The following is a 17,873-nucleotide window of genomic DNA, read 5'->3' on the forward strand; positions in this document are numbered from 1 at the left end:
GAAGATATGTTAAGGAAAGGCTAACCTGTATTTATAGTGTTTGTAGAGCTAGAGAAAGCAATGTTGACTGGAACACTGCAAGACCCCTATTTGATCGTGTATTTATAACACTGTGTTCGCCTGCCCAGAAGTCTTGTTCCTCCTGCCACCGAACTTCACTAATTCCCATTGTATCTACCTTCAATCTATCCATTTCCCTTTTTAAATGTTCTAGCCTATCAGTGAGATTAAGGGATCTAACATTCCACGCTCCAATCCGTAGAATGCTTGTTTCGTTTCTCCTGATGACGACATCCTCCTGAGTAGACCCCGCCCAGAGATACGAATGGGGGACTATTTTACCTACGAAATATGTTACCCACGAGGATGCCATCATCATTTGACCATACAGTACAGCTGCATGTCCTCGTGAAAAATTATTGCTGTAGTTTCCCATTGCTTTCAGTTGTTCGCATTACCAGCTCAGCAAGGCCGTTTCGATTGATATTACAAGGCCAGATCTATCAATCATCCGGACTGTTACCCCTGCAACTACTGAAAACGCTACTGCCCCTCTTCAGGGTCCACACGTTTGTCTGTCCTCTCAACAGATACCCCTCTGTTTGTTTGTACCTACGGTACGGCTACCTGCATCGCTGAGGCACGCAAGACACTCCACCGACGGCAAGGTGCGTGGTCCATGTGTGCGTCTTAGCAGCTAAAATTTTGACAGTGCATTTATTTCTCTGTATTATTCCTGCATAAAAAATTTGATGGCAGGTTTGGACATGTCGAATTGGACTGTTCCTTTGTGAGACAGACCACATCGCCAACAGAATCATGCCAGTAAAACTTGCGGAAATAATCTTCCATTCGTCTGAAGATATGTTCAGATCATCTGCGTTGTCATTTGTCCCCTCTGCTGTACACTTTGCCATGGGTGAAAGCATGTAGTCTTACGTAAATTTAACTATAATTCTTAACTGTGGTTTTTGCATGTATGCATGTAAATTTATGAAAAGATGAAACATTTGCTGAAACATGTAGAATTATGACTACAGTGTTTTCCATAAACAGACGTATTTGTAGCGTAGTCATTATTATCAAGAAATCAGTAATACATAATATCTAATACTGGATGATGCGAAACCCACCTCGCATTTTCCTCACATGACGTCCCAAAAGCCGTGGATCAAGGCAGTCAAGTAGACGCAGTATTTCTTTATTTCTGAAAAGGATTTACTATGTACCACACGTAAGCTTATTATCGAAAGTACGATGGTATGAGCTATCAAGTTAAATTTATGAGCGGACTGAGAATTCCTTAGCTGGGAGGACGCAGCGTTTTGTTATCTTGAATAGAGAGTCACTGACAAAGGTAGAAGTAACTTAGGGTGTGCCCAGCGGACGTGTATTGGCACCGTTGCTGTTCATGTTGTATCTTAATGACAACATTAACAGTAACCACAGACTTTTCGCAGATCATGAAGTTATCTGTAATAAAGTACTGTCTGAAAGAAACTGCACAAATATTCAGTCGAATCTTGATAAAGTTCAAAGTGGTGCAAAGAGTAGCAACTTGCCAGAATGAAATTTCCACTCTGCAGCGGAATGTGCGCTGGTAGCAGACGAGGTACTGGCGGAATTAAGCTGTGAGGACGGGTCGTGAGTCGTGCTTGGGTAGTTCAGTCGATAGAGCTCTTACCCGCGAAAGGCAAAGATTCCGAGTTAGAGTGTCGGTCCGGCTCACAATTTTAATCTGCCAGGAAGTTTCAGTAGCAAACTGTTTCATATGTTCAGAAATGTAAAGCTGTGCACTCCACAATACGAAAACAACTGACAAGGGGAGGGTCAGAAACGTGGGTCAGATTTTGATCAGGTTTTGTAAGGACGATCTACACTGAAAATAAAAAGATAAGAGTTCGACTTTTCCCTAGATACCCTAGTTTAAAAAAAATTGAGGTCAAAGTTCATGACGGAAAATCACATTTCGATGCTTGTCTGAAAACAAAATATCAATCATTGATGTAATATTAGGTCCAAAGTTAGTGATGTCCCAATGATTAACGTTTTGATGTTTCCATGCTGTGGCCTGGTTACTCGTCATTCTACGCGTCTATCAGCGTGAGGTCGGCGATCAAGCGGTCGAGGCACTGAACTGTCAAAAGGGTGGTCAGCGTTCGATTCTTGGTGATGGCTTTTTCCAATCGATATTTGTTCCGATAATCGAAATACTTTCTTTCCCTAATTTTGAAAAAAAACATCGAAAGATGTGATTAATAATCAAATAAGTAGTTATAATGTACTGAGAGTAAAGGACCAACGCACGTATTTTGATAGCGTCAACCCAATCTTGTAATTCTCTGCTCCGCTGTGATTTTGAAGTCGTGTGGTGATATTCTTTACAGGTCGGAAAACGTAAACATTACACGGTTGACAACGACAGGTACATTTCGATGGCATTACTTTCACGATGCAGATCGGTTGAGCACTATCATTTACGAAAGTTCAATTGTAGCGCGCCATGTATCACGAAGAATTAACTGTCAATATATTGTATACACTTGTTTCATTATTAATCACACCTACCAATGTTTTACTTCAGAAAAAGACAAAGAAAGATATTACCATACCCGAATATTATCAGGTACACCGAAAAAAATATGAGTGAAAAAAAGCAACCACCAATAATCGAATACGGACTAGCGGTGGTAGTCAAACGCTCGACCGCCGACCTCACTTTACTGTATGTGTTGATTGACGGGTACCCTAGAAACAGCGTAAAAACACAGAAACGTTCATACATTGCATTAATAAAAAATGTTTGTTTTTAGACGATCTATCGATGTATAGCATTGAAAATACGATTTTCCGTCATCAACTACAATTTTTTTTTAAAAAAAAGGATGTCTAGCAAATAGCCGAAACCCCGTGTCCCTTTGTTTTCAATATAGACCGACCTTGAAAAACTTGGTCAAAATCGGTGACCCGCAAGTTAGACCCTCCCCTTTTTTGTGTCCTATGGCTATATCAACGGATCACAATTGGAAGCCCGCATCTCGTGGTCGTGCGGTAGCGTTCTCGCTTCCCACGCCCGGGTTCCCGGGTTCGATTCCCGGCGGGGTCAGGGATTTTCTCTGCCTCGTGATGGCTGGGTGTTGTGTGCTGTCCTTAGGTTGGTTAGGTTTAAGTAGTTCTAAGTTCTAGGGGACTTATGACCACAGCAGTTGAGTCCCATAGTGCTCAGAGCCATTTGAACCACAATTGGAATTTATCGACTCATGCAAATACGTGAGTGCGGCAGTTTGTAGGTATATGGAATGGAAAGATCACAAAGGATCTGTCGTAGGTAAAGCAGGTAGTAGTCTTTGGTTATTGGTAGAATATGAGGAAACTGAAATCAACAAAAGAGATTTCTTGCAAAATACTCGTCGACTCATCCTAGAATACTGCTCAGATGTGTGGCACCAGCTCCAAATCAGACAGGGCAGCGCGAATTGTCACAGTTTTGTTTGGTCCATGGGAGAGGGTTAGAGGAGATGCTGAAAAATCTGAACTGATAGACGCTTCCAGATAGGTGCAAACTATCCCGAGAAAGCCTGCTTACGAAGATTCAAGGCTGAGCTCTAAGCGCTGAATCTGGGAACATGCTACAGCTCCCCACTCGTATCGCTCCAGTAGGGATCGCGAGGTCAAGTTTAGGGTAATTAGCTGTTCTTTCCGTGCTGCATACGTGCATGGAACGAAAAAAAAACATCGTTTAGCTGCTTAATTTGTTATTTCTCCGCTCTTTACTATGTGAAGTACGTATGCGAAGCAATTCAGCGTATGAGTTTTGAATTACGAATAGAGGAGATCAGGAGAAACACGGTTCATACATATAACGTGCCTTCTCAAATAGGGTGAATTTATTCACTGGACAGACGTGTCGCCAACAGCCGCCTGTGTAGTCACTCCATAGGACACAGTGAAACTTTTACAGCTTAAGATAGGACATTGGTACACGACTTCTCCGCCGAAGCCGTGCGCCTACCCTCCCCATATCAGCAAAAGCTCGCGAGGAAAATTACTCTCACGACGAGGAAACCGAGAGAGGTGGCGCAGTGGTTAGACAGACACTGGACTCGCATTCGGGAGGACGACGGTTCAATCCCGCATCCGGCCATCCTGATTTAGGTTTTCCGTGATTTCCCTAAATCACTCCAGGCAAATGCCGGATGGTTCCTTTTAAAGGGCACGGCCGACTTCCTTCCTTCCACTTCTTTGCCTAATCCAATGAGACCGATGACCTCGCTGTCTGGTCTCCTTCCGCTAACAACCCCAACCAACGACGAGGAACCGAACCAGCTACCTCCGGTCCGGCATCAGGCAGGTATAGGCGCGTTGGGGGTACATCTGTGCTGCTGCCTCGCTGGTCGCACATCGCCTTCGTGGCCCAGCGATGCTGAAACGGGCCCACCGAGTCTTGCCGGAGCATTTCGTCTGCACGGTCCCTGCACGCAACGCCTCCGGTCGCTACGATCCTCGCCGGGGGAAGAGACCGACCTGGTTTGTGTTTTGGAGCAGCGACCGTTGCTGGTCATTCTGAAACTTGAGCTGTGATTGGCTGCGTCAAGATCGCTCTAGCCGTGTCCTTGTTTAGAAGGTTGCTTTCCGTTTGTCCGGGTGTCGTGCATTGTACACCAACAGCTACAGTCATGACTTGCACACCAATGTGAGGCGCGTGTGAGAAAGCACTTTCATTGCACCACATACCATTTTTTCGCGTTCCATTCGCGTATGGGGCGCGGGAAAAATGACTGCTTAAATTCCTCTGTAGGCGTTGTAATTAGGCTGACTTTGTCTTCACTATCGCTACATCAACGATACGTAAGAGACGTGTATTCCTAAAAATCTTCAATACTGATCCTCGAAACTTTGTAAATAGACTTTTTTTCTTTGTATCTTCAACCGTCTACCACTTCAGCAAACCTGTGAGCATTCGTGCTGCCCTCCTCTGTATGCTTTCAAAATCCGCCAATAGTCCCACGGGGTTTGGACTCCACGCACTTCAGCGAATTGTAGAATGGACATACAAATGTCTGCTAAGCAATCTCATTGGTATACATGTAATGTCTTTCATAAAAATAGAGCTATTAATTTAAATGAAACTGGATGACCAATGAAAAATGAATGAATATTTCAACGATATGCTTTAGGTTGACTTTATCTTAAGACTTCATCTCTTTTAATACACTGCCGGTCCGCAATTTATGTCTTGCTTGCATGTGAACATACGAGTACGTAACTTCATAAGTATACAATACCTCTCGGAGTAGCAGGGCTCGTTTATATTGACATCATAAACTCTAAAACACAGAACTAAACAATAAAAAAAAAATCAAGATTAAGCCTTTTACATTAGTTTCAATACGTTTGAAAGCTCAAGCACTAAGTCAGAAATCCAACACCTGATATTCTCCAATGTAATAAAATATTAGTTTCAGGACTAACAACCAGAATTCGTACTGCTGTCTCTAGATCATCCAGACGACTGGCAATAAAATAATGAATTTCAAACAAGCGCTGGGACCCTGATGGCACGAGCGATGTAATACGTTTGGCGTCACAACTTGCGGTGTTAATAATTACAGAGATGTAATTTCGTAATAGAATAATTTCGTTATGAAATTTCGAGTAATAAAAGTAAGTGTCACTGAGTTTTCACAGTATCTTACCAGTGAGACGGCTACACGCAAACAGTAGAGTTAGTTGTGAGCCTACGAGCTGATTTCAGGGGTGTGAATAACAAGTGACAGTTTTATACAAGCACTTACTTCAGTCATTATTGAACGCACAGTTGACTAGGACCAGAGGCACACAGGTAAGAGTTTCTTACTGGAAAAAACGATTTTTGTAAATCTGTTGTACGTTTCATCTTACTTATCGTTTTTATTCGGTAAAATATCAGGACGAAAATCTAAATGTAGCAGGTATAGTAGATGAAGAAGGTGTGGATAAAAACTGATGAAATATTATGTCAGAGTGAGTAGTCCTACGAACAGTTCTCCCACAGAAATTACATTAATGACGTTGTGGACCGAACCTTGATATGTTTAACTTTTTCTGGTTCAATATATTTACAATAAACTCGAAAATTTGTTGCCAACTTCGTAACTGTCTGAAAAAGTACTCTGTGGATAATTTCTGAGCTGTTGTTACGGCTGCTGAAAGCATCTGCAGTGTGGACGTTCTGTAGACTAAGGCCGCATCCACGCCTTCTTTCTCCTTGCCAATAATCACATTTTTGGCGCGCGAATGAGCCGCTATTTCTGTCGTCAGACGATGCAGAAGTGTCTATTTCGCTTCATGCCGATGTAAGTAATCCATTCGACTAGCGATGTGAACAGCCGGACGATAAACGATGTTCCAGCGGCCGAGACTCCAGCGTGAACGTGCCCTTAGTGACTGTCAGCGCGGAGGAAGGTCTTCTCAGCATAGCAATGAAATATCCATCATTTTGATTTGCAGATCCTTGTATTGGCTGTGTTTGCAGTTAAAATTGTTGGATGTGAGGTCCTCCAGTTATGCAAAACACCGTTTTTCTCAGTACCCAAACATGTTTCGGCACCACTGTGCCATCATCAGTGGGTTTTCGTTTTTATTTATTCTGCAATGTGAACATTTTTGTAAAATTTTATAATCATTTATTTAAAAAATGCACATAATTTTATAATCATTTAACAAAAATGTTCACATTGCAGAACAAAGAAAAACGAAAACCCACTGATGATGGCACAGTGGTGTCGAAACATGTTTGGGTACTGAGAAAACGGTGTTTTGCATAACTGTCGGGCCTCACACCCAACAATAGCAATGAAACCCTGCTTTGCGTTGTACTGTCGAATGTGGACTGTAAAATTTAAAAAGTTATTAAAAAAAAAGTAGGAAGATAAGGGTTTACCGTACCGTCGACGACTTGGTTCTTACAGACGGAACACAAACTGGGATTGGGAAAGGATGGGGAAGGAAATCGGCCATTTCCTTTCAAAGGAATCATGCCGGCGTTCACCTTAAGCGACCTAGGGAAATTACGGAAAACCTGAGTGTGGACAGAAGGACGGACGGAGGTTTGAAGCGCCACCCTGCAGAATACGAGGCCGCTGTATCACACCAGTAACACACAAGCTAGACCCCATGCGGATCACAGTACTAGAGTTGAGTTTCCTTACCGATAAGCATCTTAAAGGATACTGCACGTCCTTCCCACTATGTGCTGTTACGATTTGGATAGTTTATTTTACAGAGTAATTTGTCTCGCAGCAGAAATAGTCTGCACGCATTGGAAGGCTGATGAATTACGCTCTGCACCGAAGCAGACAATGTCGACACCTGTCCGCCGCTCACCTAGTGCTGTTGTCCACGACGTTGTGTTCTTTATCGTCCGCATCCAAGCGCGCCAGTTCTATTCCCAGTGCAGTCGGTCTTAAGGACCATTAAATCTGTCTTCAAAGCTAAACAACGTGTTAGCCAAGCCTACAATTAAAGTTGCCCGTAGTTCTCAAAGAAGGAGCCAGCCGGGTTGCGTAAAGGAATGGGAAAGAAAGTTTGGCCAGGGTTGGTATAACTGTACGTAGCTTTTTGCCACCAGCCAAATCTCGCGGTAAATAAATTTCCATCTCGATATTTATTTATGTGTTACGAACCCGTAAAAAATGCTAGCATATCAGGTTACTGGTAATAATCGTCGCAGAGTTGGAAATCTGTAATAGCTTTTAATTTATCATTTTATTTCCAAAAATAGTTTTATTTTGGAGTGAGTAAAATATTCGCTTCTAATAAGGTTACTTTGAAAGTTTATTTCTCAGACATTTTATGAGATTATTCTTCGCAATGGTTCAAATACACGCACGACCATCCAGACTCAAGATTTTCCGTGTAAACCCTAAACAGATGATCGCAATGGTATCACTGAAAACTTTCCTTCCGCATACATGTTATACACGACGTTGTGTTCTGTATACAACGACATCATTATAGATGGGACAAACTGCAATCTTACTTAGTTCCTGGTTGAGAATGTAAAGTTCCCTTTCATTATTAAAATCCTTTGTCGCATCACTGTTTCTCGACTATTGTCAACGAGACCCAAAACCGGATAAGCTAAAAGTTGCCTTCATTACTACCATTCATTCCGAATCACCAGTGTTAAGAAAAGGGAAAAATGAGCTAGTCCCGCATTATAAATATTTTAAGATTTCGGACTTTCACATCGATGGTTTTGTAACCACTACTAAAATAACGCAAGTACGAGAGACGAACATAATAGTAAAGTAAGAAAAAAATATTTTCCAGTTCTTTTCACGCGGTCTATTTCCGATTAGGGCCATGCCTGCATTTCTTTTATCGTATCTACTGGTATCCAACTCTGTGAACTCAACTATTTGTGTCCTTTTTTGTCCTCGGGTTTCTCCTCGCGTTTGTTTTCACTTTAGTTCACTACAAGAATTTGTTTTCAATTTTCTTGGTTGCCATCAAAGTTAGAACTTAGTTTTTTCTCCTCATCTGTTCCCCTTTAACATACCGGGTACACCTCACGTAATTTCCGGAACCATTTAAGGTATCGAAATTTTACTTTCATCCAGTTTCTTCACTAATTGGTGCACACTCTCTTGTCGTAGCCGTGCTCATTTCGGAGACAAAATCGGTATCACTTTCGCTTTCTCAAATGGAGCTTTAATACTATCTGCATTTAGTATCGTACATGTCAAAGAGGCGAATTCCAACGTGTTTCACTTCAGGTATCATGCAAATAATTTCGGAAAATGAACAGTGTTTTGGAAAAAAGAAGAAAAAAGAGGAAACTACAGCCGTTATTTTATGCGTTACTATTTCGTTGGATGCTAACAAGGTCCAGAGGCTGCTTGGGAACTGATGACCGAGCGCCCGAAAATCACTTGTAAGGACGTTGATGTAGTAAGTGTTCCGAAGGCACTGTAGGATCACTTGGGTTCGATCTTCCTCCTCTCCGCAAACACATAGAGGGGCGGCGCACAGATTCAGCCGATAGATGCTTGTTGAACTTCCAGTGATCATCGGCCATTTCTCTTGCCAGTCCGATGACAACCGCATTCTGAGCATGGGTATCACATCTGCGAGATGGAGTTAACCATATTCAATAGCTCCATGTAGAGAGGCTTGCTTTGCTAGTGCATCTGCTTGTTCACTTGCAGGTGTCCCAGAGTGGCCTTTCATCCATAGAACGGTACCTTTGAACATGTAGTGACGGACTGGGACTCGTATTTGGACGTCCAACTTACGAGTATAGTTGTATTAATCAACGGTTGAAAACAAGGGGAAACTACAGCCGTTACTTTTCCCGAGGGCATGCAGCTTTACTGTATGGTTAATGATGATGGCGTCCTCTTGGGTAAAATATTCCGGAGGTAAAATAGTCCCCCATTCGGATCTCCGGGCGGGGACTACTCAAGAGGACGTCGTTATCAGGAGAAAGAAAACTGGCGTTCTACGGATTGGAGCGTGGAATGTCAGATCCCTTAATCGGGCAGGTAGGTTAGAAAATTTAAAAAAGGAAATGGATAGGTTAAAGTTAGATATAGTGGGAATTAGTGAAGTTAGGTGGCAGGAGGAACAAGACTTTTGGTCAGGCGAATACAGGGTTATAAATACAAAGTCAAGTAGGGGTAATGCAGGAGTAGGTTTAATAATGAATGAAAAAATAGGAATGCGGGTAAGCTACTACAAACAGCATAGTGAACGCATTATTGTGGCCAAGATAGACACGAAGCCCACACCTAATACAGTAGTACAAGTTTATATGCCAACTAGCTCTGCAGATGACGAAGAAATTGAAGAAATGTATGACGAAATAAAATAAATTATTCAGATAGTGAAGGGAGCCGAAAATTTAATAGTCATGGGTGACTGTAGTAGGAAAATGGAGAGAAGGAAACGTAGTAGGTGAATATGGATTGGGGCTAAGAAATGAAAGAGGAAGCCGCCTGGTAGAATTTTGCACAAAGCACAACATAATCATAGCTAACACTTGGTTTAAGAATCATGAAAGAAGGTTGTATACATGGAAGAACCCTGGAGATACTAAAAGGTATCAGATAGATTATATAATGGTAAGACAGAGATTTAGGAACCAGGTTTTAAATTGTAAGACATTTCCAGGGGCAGATGTGGACTCTGACCACAATCTATTGGTTATGAATTGTAGATTAAAACTGAAGAAACTGCAAAAAGGTGGGAATTTAAGGAGATGGGACCTGGATAAACTGACTAAACCAGAGGTTGTACAGAGTTTCAGGGAGAGCGTAAGGGAACAAATGACAGGAATGGGGGAAAGAAATACAGTAGAAGAAGAATGGGTAGCTTTGAGGGATGAAGTAGTGAAGGCAGCAGACGATCAAGTAGGTAAAAAGACGAGGGCTAGTAGAAATCCTTGGGTAACAGAAGAAATATAGAAATTTAATTGATGAAAGGAGAAAATATTAAAATGCAGTAAATGAAGCAAGTAAAAAGGAATACAAACGTCTCAAAAATGAGATCGACAGGAAGTGCAAAATGGCTAATCAAGGATGGCTAGAGGATAAATGTAAGGATGTAGAGGCTTATTTCACTAGGGGTAAGATAGATACTGCCTACAGGAAAATTAAAGAGACCTTTGGAGAAAAGAGAACCACTTGTATGACTATTAAGAGCTCAGATGGAAAGCCAGTTCTAAGCAAAGAAGGGAAAGCAGAAAGGTGGAAGGAGTATATAGATGGTCTATACAAGGGCGATGTACTTGAGGACAATGTTATGGAAGTGGAAGAGGATGTAGATGAAGATGAAATGGGAGATATGATACTGTGTGAAGAGTTTGACAGAGCACTGAAAGACCTGAGTCGAAACAAGGCCCCTGGAGTAGACAACATTCCATTAGAACTACTGATGGCCTTGGAAGAGCCAGTCATGACAAAACTCTACCATCTGGTGAGCAAGATGTACGAAACAGGCGAAATACCCTCGGACTTCAAGAAGAATATAATAATTCCAATCCCAAAGAAAGCAGGTGTTGACAGATGTGAAAATTACCGAACTATCAGTTTAATAAGCCACAGCTGCAAAATACTAACACGAATTCTTTACAGACGAATGGAAAAACTGGTAGAAGCCGACCTCGGGGAAGATCAGTTTGGATTCCGTAGAAATGTTGGAACACGTGAGGCAATACTGACCTTAAGACTTATCTTAGAAGAAAGATTAAGGAAAGGCAAACCTATGTTTCTAGCATTTGTAGACTTAGAGAAAGCTTTTGACACCGTTAACTGGAATACTCTCTTTCAAATTCTGAAGGTGGCAGGGGTAAAATACAAGGAGCGAAAGGGTATTTACAATTTGTACAGAAACCAGATGGCAGTTATAAGAGTCGAGGGACATGAAATGGAAGCAGTTGTTGGGAAGGGAGTAAGACAGGGTTGTAGCCTCTCCCCGATGTTATTCAATCTGTATATTGAGCAAGCAGTGAAGGAAACAAAAGAAAAATTTGGAGTAGGTATTAAAATCCATGGAGAAGAAGTAAAAACTTTGAGGTTCGCCGATGACATTGTAATTCTGTCAGAGACAGCAAAGGACTTGGAAGATCAGTTCAACGGAATGGATAGTGTTTTGAAAGGAGGATATAAGATGAACATCAACAAAAGCAAAACGAGGATAATGGAATGTAGTCGAATTAAGTTGGGTGATGCTGAGGGTATTAGATTAGGAAATTAGACACTTAAAGTAGTAACGGAATTTTGCTATTTGGGGAGCAAAATAACTGATGATGGTCGAAGTAGAGAGGATATAAAATGTAGACTGGCAATGGCAAGCAAAGTGTTTCTGGAGAAGAGAAATTTGTTAACATCGAGTATAGATTTAAGTGTCAGGAAGTCGTTTCTGAAAGTATTTGTATGGAGTGTAGTCATGTATGGAAGTGAAACATGGACGGTAAATAGTTTAGACAAGAAGAGAATAGAAGCTTTCGAAATGTGGTGCTACAGAAGAATGCTGAAGATTAGATGAGTAGATCACATAATTAATGAGGAGGTGTTGAATAGGATTGGCGAGAAGAGAAGTTTGTAGCACAACTTGACTAGAAGAAGGGATCGGTTGGTAGGACATATTCTGAGGCATCAAGGGATCACCAATTTAGTACTGGAGGGCAGCGTAGAGGGTAAAAATCGTAGAGGGAGACCAAGAGATGAATACACCAAGCAGATTCAGAAGGATGTAGGTTGCAGTAAGTACTGGGAGATGAAGAAGCTTGCACAGGTTAGAGTAGCATGGAGAGCTGCATCAAACGAGTCTCAGGACTGAAGACCACAACAACAACAACAATCAATAGACTGTTTGGACACACCACAATGCCTAATTAAAACTGTCATTCTAACTGCTGTTCCCACTTATGATTTCTGAAATGCCGCAGATTTTCATCTGTCACCACATATTCCACTCACTGCAGGTTGAGAATGTCTGAACGGCTTGCACTGAAACCTTTTCGTGTCATTGCATCCTCAATGAATTCATTGCCGTCCATCAAGTGACTCAAATATAGCCTTTTAATTCATTGATGTTGTTTATCTTTGGCCTGCCCGCCAAACTAACACTTCCAGATTGAAAAATATTTAAAATCCGCTCTTCATGTAAGTCCAAAATAAAAAATAAAGAAAGCAAATTCATTATGTTATTGAATCTTCCGTCGGTTCTTGGTAGAACAACATTATAATAAATGATAAGCGCCCTCATTTATTAATTCTAGTCATTGTTTATGCAGGTTTCTGTTCATTACAATATTAAAGACACCTCTGTTGTCTCAGAATCATCTACAGCAACAATCTTAGTGATAAGCAGATAATGAAGGTCATCAATGGACCAGAACTTCAGTCCGCTGAAATTTTAGTGACACTGCTAGTATGAGTATAAGAAATTCGCCGCTTTTAATGAGAACGGGCAAGGAGCTACACAAGCTGTCGCTCCTAACCCACTGGAGACCATCTAGAGGCGTAGCCTGGATCTCCAGTTTTCGTAGCTTATAGCAATGTGATACTGCTGTAACGGATTCAGAAGCCGTATATAAGAGAATCAAGGAAAACGCTGCGGTGAACAGTCAAATAGCGAAGCTGAGTGACTGGAGGAGGATACAAGTTGGTGTTATGAATGGCAACTAGCTCTAAATGTAGAAAAACGTACGTTAGTGCGGATTAGTAGGAAAACAACCCGTAATGTTCGGATACAACATTAGAACAGTCCTGGTTGGCACAGTCACGTCGTTTAAATACACTCCTGGAAATGGAAAAAAGAACACATTGACACCGGTGTGTCAGACCCACCATACTTGCTCCGGACACTGCGAGAGGGCTGTACAAGCAATGATCACACGCACGGCACAGCGGACACACCAGGAACCGCGGTGTTGGCCGTCGAATGGCGCTAGCTGCGCAGCATTTGTGCACCGCCGCCGTCAGTGTCAGCCAGTTTGCCGTGGCATACGGAGCTCCATCGCAGTCTTTAACACTGGTAGCATGCCGCGACAGCGTGGACGTGAACCGTATGTGCAGTTGACGGACTTTGAGCGAGGGCGTATACTGGGCATGCGGGAGGCCGGGTGGACGTACCGCCGAATTGCTCAACACGTGGGGCGTGAGGTCTCCACAGTACATCGATGTTGTCGCCAGTGGTCGGCGGAAGGTGCACGTGCCCGTCGACCTGGGACCGGACCGCAGCGACGCACGGATGCACGCCAAGACCGTAGGATCCTACGCAGTGCCGTAGGGGACCGCACCGCCACTTCCCAGCAAATTAGGGACACTGTTGCTCCTGGGATATCGGCGAGGACCATTCGCAACCGTCTCCATGAAGCTGGGCTACGGTCCCGCACACCGTTAGGCCGTCTTCCGCTCACGCCCCAACATCGTGCAGCCCGCCTCCAGTGGTGTCGCGACAGGCGTGAATGGAGGGACGAATGGAGGCGTGTCGTCTTCAGCGATGAGAGTCGCTTCTGCCTTGGTGCCAATGATGGTCGTATGCGTGTTTGGCGCCGTGCAGGTGAGCGCCACAATCAGGACTGCATACGACCGAGGCACACAGGGCCAACACCCGGCATCATGGTGTGGGGAGCGATCTCCTACACTGGCCGTACACCACTGGTGATCGTCGAGGGGACACTGAATAGTGCACGGTACATCCAAACCGTCATCGAACCCATCGTTCTACCATTCCTAGACCGGCAAGGGAACTTGCTGTTCCAACAGGACAATGCACGTCCGCATGTATCCCGTGCCACCCAACGTGCTCTAGAAGGTGTAAGTCAACTACCCTGGCCAGCAAGATCTCCGGATCTGTCCCCCATTGAGCATGTTTGGGACTGGATGAAGCGTCGTCTCACGCGGTCTGCACGTCCAGCACCAACGCTGGTCCAACTGAGGCGCCAGGCGGAAATGGCATGGCAAGCCGTTCCACAGGACTACATCCAGCATCTCTACGATCGTCTCCATGGGAGAATAGCAGCCTGCATTGCTGCGAAAGGTGGATATACACTGTACTAGTGCCGACATTGTGCATGCTCTGTTGCCTGTGTCTATGTGCCTGTGGTTCTGTCAGTGTGATCATGTGATGTATCTGACCCCAGGAATGTGTCAATAAAGTTTCCCCTTCCTGGGACAATGAATTCACGGTGTTCTTATTTCAATTTCCAGGAGTGTATATCAAATGGAACGAGCATGTGAGGATTATGGTGGAGAAGGTGAATGGTCGACTTCGGTTTATTGGGAGAATTCTAGGAAGGTGTGGTTCATCTGTAAAGAAGAGCGCATATAGGACGCGAGTGCGACCTATTCTTGAATACTGCTAGAGTGTTTGGGATCCATACCAGGCAGGATTGAAGGAAGACATCGAAGCAATTCAGAGGCTGGCTGCTAGATTGCTACTGTTAAATTCCAACAACACGCAAGTGTTATGGAAATGCTTCTCTGGAAGGAAGACGACCTTCTTTTCGAGAAACACCAATTGGCATTTGAAGCTGACTGCAAAACCATTCTGCCGCCTTCAGCATACATTGCAGGTAAGGACTAAGGATATAATATACCAGAAATTAGGGCTCATACGGAGGCATATAAACAGTCTTTTTCTCTCGCTCTGTTTGCGAGTGGAACAGGAATGGGACTGACTAGTAATGGTACAGGGTACCCTCCGCCACTTACCGCACGGTATATTGCGGCGTATCTATGTAGATGTACATGTAAAACGCTGAGAGGCGATATTACGAAAAGCCGTGAAAAATTTTGTGTGAATTAATTAGTTTTCAGATATTACTATATGATAACATAGCCTCTTTATGACCCCAATACTACCTCGTTAAATATACATTTCTAAGTATCCTAAAAGGTTATTGACATGCATATCCAAAGTACCACTGTTCCCGTTTTTGTTTCTTGCATAAAGTGTAACTTCCGCCAACTCTGAAGACAGCAGACAATAAAAAACCGTAGCCTGATGAACAAACATTTAAACGTTACAATCACCAGTGCCGCACGCTAGCGAGGTAGAACTTTCGATCCGATTCCCTGTTGCCACCTTCGATTCTCCTGGACTGGTAGGAAGCGGGAACGGTCCGTAGGTAATATGCCTGAGTTAAACACATAGCGAGATTTGGATGTGCGCTGTCAACGTGAAGTTACATAGAAAAGCTTGCAACACGCAGGGAACAAAATGGCGTTCGTTCAGTAACGACGCTGATGAAGAGAATAGCTGATGTAATCACGAAATGTGCTGCGAGGATTGTCAGAAGTCAGAGGGAAAATACACTGGTGTCCAAAATTAAAGCAACAAACCGCTATTTCCCCGACCGGTGTCTAATTCTAGAGTTGCATCAAACCAGTCTTTGTACTGAAGATCACAACAACAACACAACTGTTCAAACTGTTCAAATGGTTCAAATGGCTCTGAGCACTATGGGACTCAACTGCTGTGGTCATTAGTCCCCTAGAACTTAGAACTACTTAAACCTAACTAACCTAAGGACATCACAAACATCCATGCCCCAGGCAGGATTCGAACCTGCGACCGTAGCAGTCGCACGGTTCCGGACTGCGCGCCTAGAACCGCGAGACCACCGCGGCCGGCTGTTCAAACTGTGAGCAGACGTCCGCACGATCGTGTTCACGGAAGATGGCAATGCGGTCAACAGATAACCAGCCCAGTGGTGGCGTCAGGGTACCTAACAAATGGAGTAGCGTTTGCCGGGTAGTCCCACGTCCACAATCGCTGCGTAGACAGTCACAGACGGCACAGAGAAGACGCCTCTCTGCGGAGGAGAGCCATAGAAAGAATGGAAGCAGAGCAGTCGCAAACTGATGTGGCCCGATGGCTTAGTGTGAATCGTTCTGTTGTTTCTCCGATGTGACGACAGTTTATAGAGACCGAAACTGTATCCCAGAGACGAGGGCAGGGTCGACCACGTGTGACATCAAAGAGAGAACCGTTATTTGGGTGTAAGAGCACGACAGTAGCGGCTTAGTACTGCACGGCAGCTAGCATCTGACCTCTCAGCATCCACTGGACGTGTTCATTCGAGGCTAATTATAGAAGGCTTCGGCAGAGTGGCCTTTGTCGGAGACCTTCTGTATGTGCACCTATGAAATGGTTCAAATGGCTCTGAGCACTATGGGACTTAACATCTTAGGTCATCAGTCCCCTAGAACTCAGAACTACTTAAACCGAACTAACCTAAGGACATCACACACATCCATGCCCGAGGCAGGATTCGAACCTGCGACCGTAGCAGTCGCGCGGTTCCGGACTGCGCGCCTAGAACCGCGAGACCACCGCGGCCGGCTGTGGTGCACTTCTAGAGTGCAGTCGTCAACTTGCCAACTGGACGGTCGAACGGTGGGCCAATGCCCTTTTCACAAATGAGTTCCGATTTGGCCTGGAGAGTGATTCAGGACGGATTCGCATCTGGAGTGAACGTGGAACACGATTTCGGGACCCAAATACCGTGGAAAGAGACAGTTTTCGAGGAGTATCCCTAATATTGTGGGCAGAGATTGTGTTGATCACTTGAACACCTTTTCATGAAATTGTTTGGGTGAATCGGCAAGATTTAACTGCTATCAGGTATCGTGACAACATGTTAGGACTTCATGTGTGGTTGTTGCGAGGTGCTGTGGGCCAAGACTCTGTACTAATGGATGATAATGCTCGATCTCACTAAGCACAGGTGGCTGAAGGTTTCTTGGAAACAGAAGATATTGCCCGCACGCTCCCCCAATTTGAATCCCATAGAGCATGTCTGAAGTGTACTGGGGAGACGAGCTGCATCACGTCAGCATCCACTAACCATTCTCCGAGACTTGCGAGCACCTCTGCAAGAAGAATTGGCGTTATTGCTTCACTATAATATTGATAACATCATTCGCATCATGCGCCGTCGTTGTGAGCCCTGCATCGCTGCCAGAGGTGGTCACACCACATTCTGAGAACGTTAGCCAGTTGTCGGAAAGTGTGTGTACAAATCCGTCAAATTGGAAAAAACAAATAACATTTATATCTACCGTTGTGCATGTTGCTTTTGTTTATGTTTTGTATTCTTTACATTGTTTCTACTTTACTATACCTGTTTCTACTATTTTGTGATAAAATAAACGCAACTTTGCAAAATTTCCGTTTGTTCCTTTAATTTTGGACACCAGTGTAGTTACGTTCGCAATCACAGGGATGACCAGTTCGTGCTTTGTGAAGTGCAGAGACAGACAAGCATTTAACTAGTGCGACGCGCTGCCTACCTCCACGGGGCATTTCAGAGAGTTGGATGCACTGTGGCACGTGTTAGCCGAGCGATCTCGTGTTAATGCCCTGGAAACACATCA

This window comes from Schistocerca nitens, chromosome 5 (genome assembly GCF_023898315.1).
Source record: "Schistocerca nitens isolate TAMUIC-IGC-003100 chromosome 5, iqSchNite1.1, whole genome shotgun sequence".
In the NCBI taxonomy this organism is placed as follows: Eukaryota; Metazoa; Arthropoda; class Insecta; order Orthoptera; family Acrididae; genus Schistocerca; species Schistocerca nitens.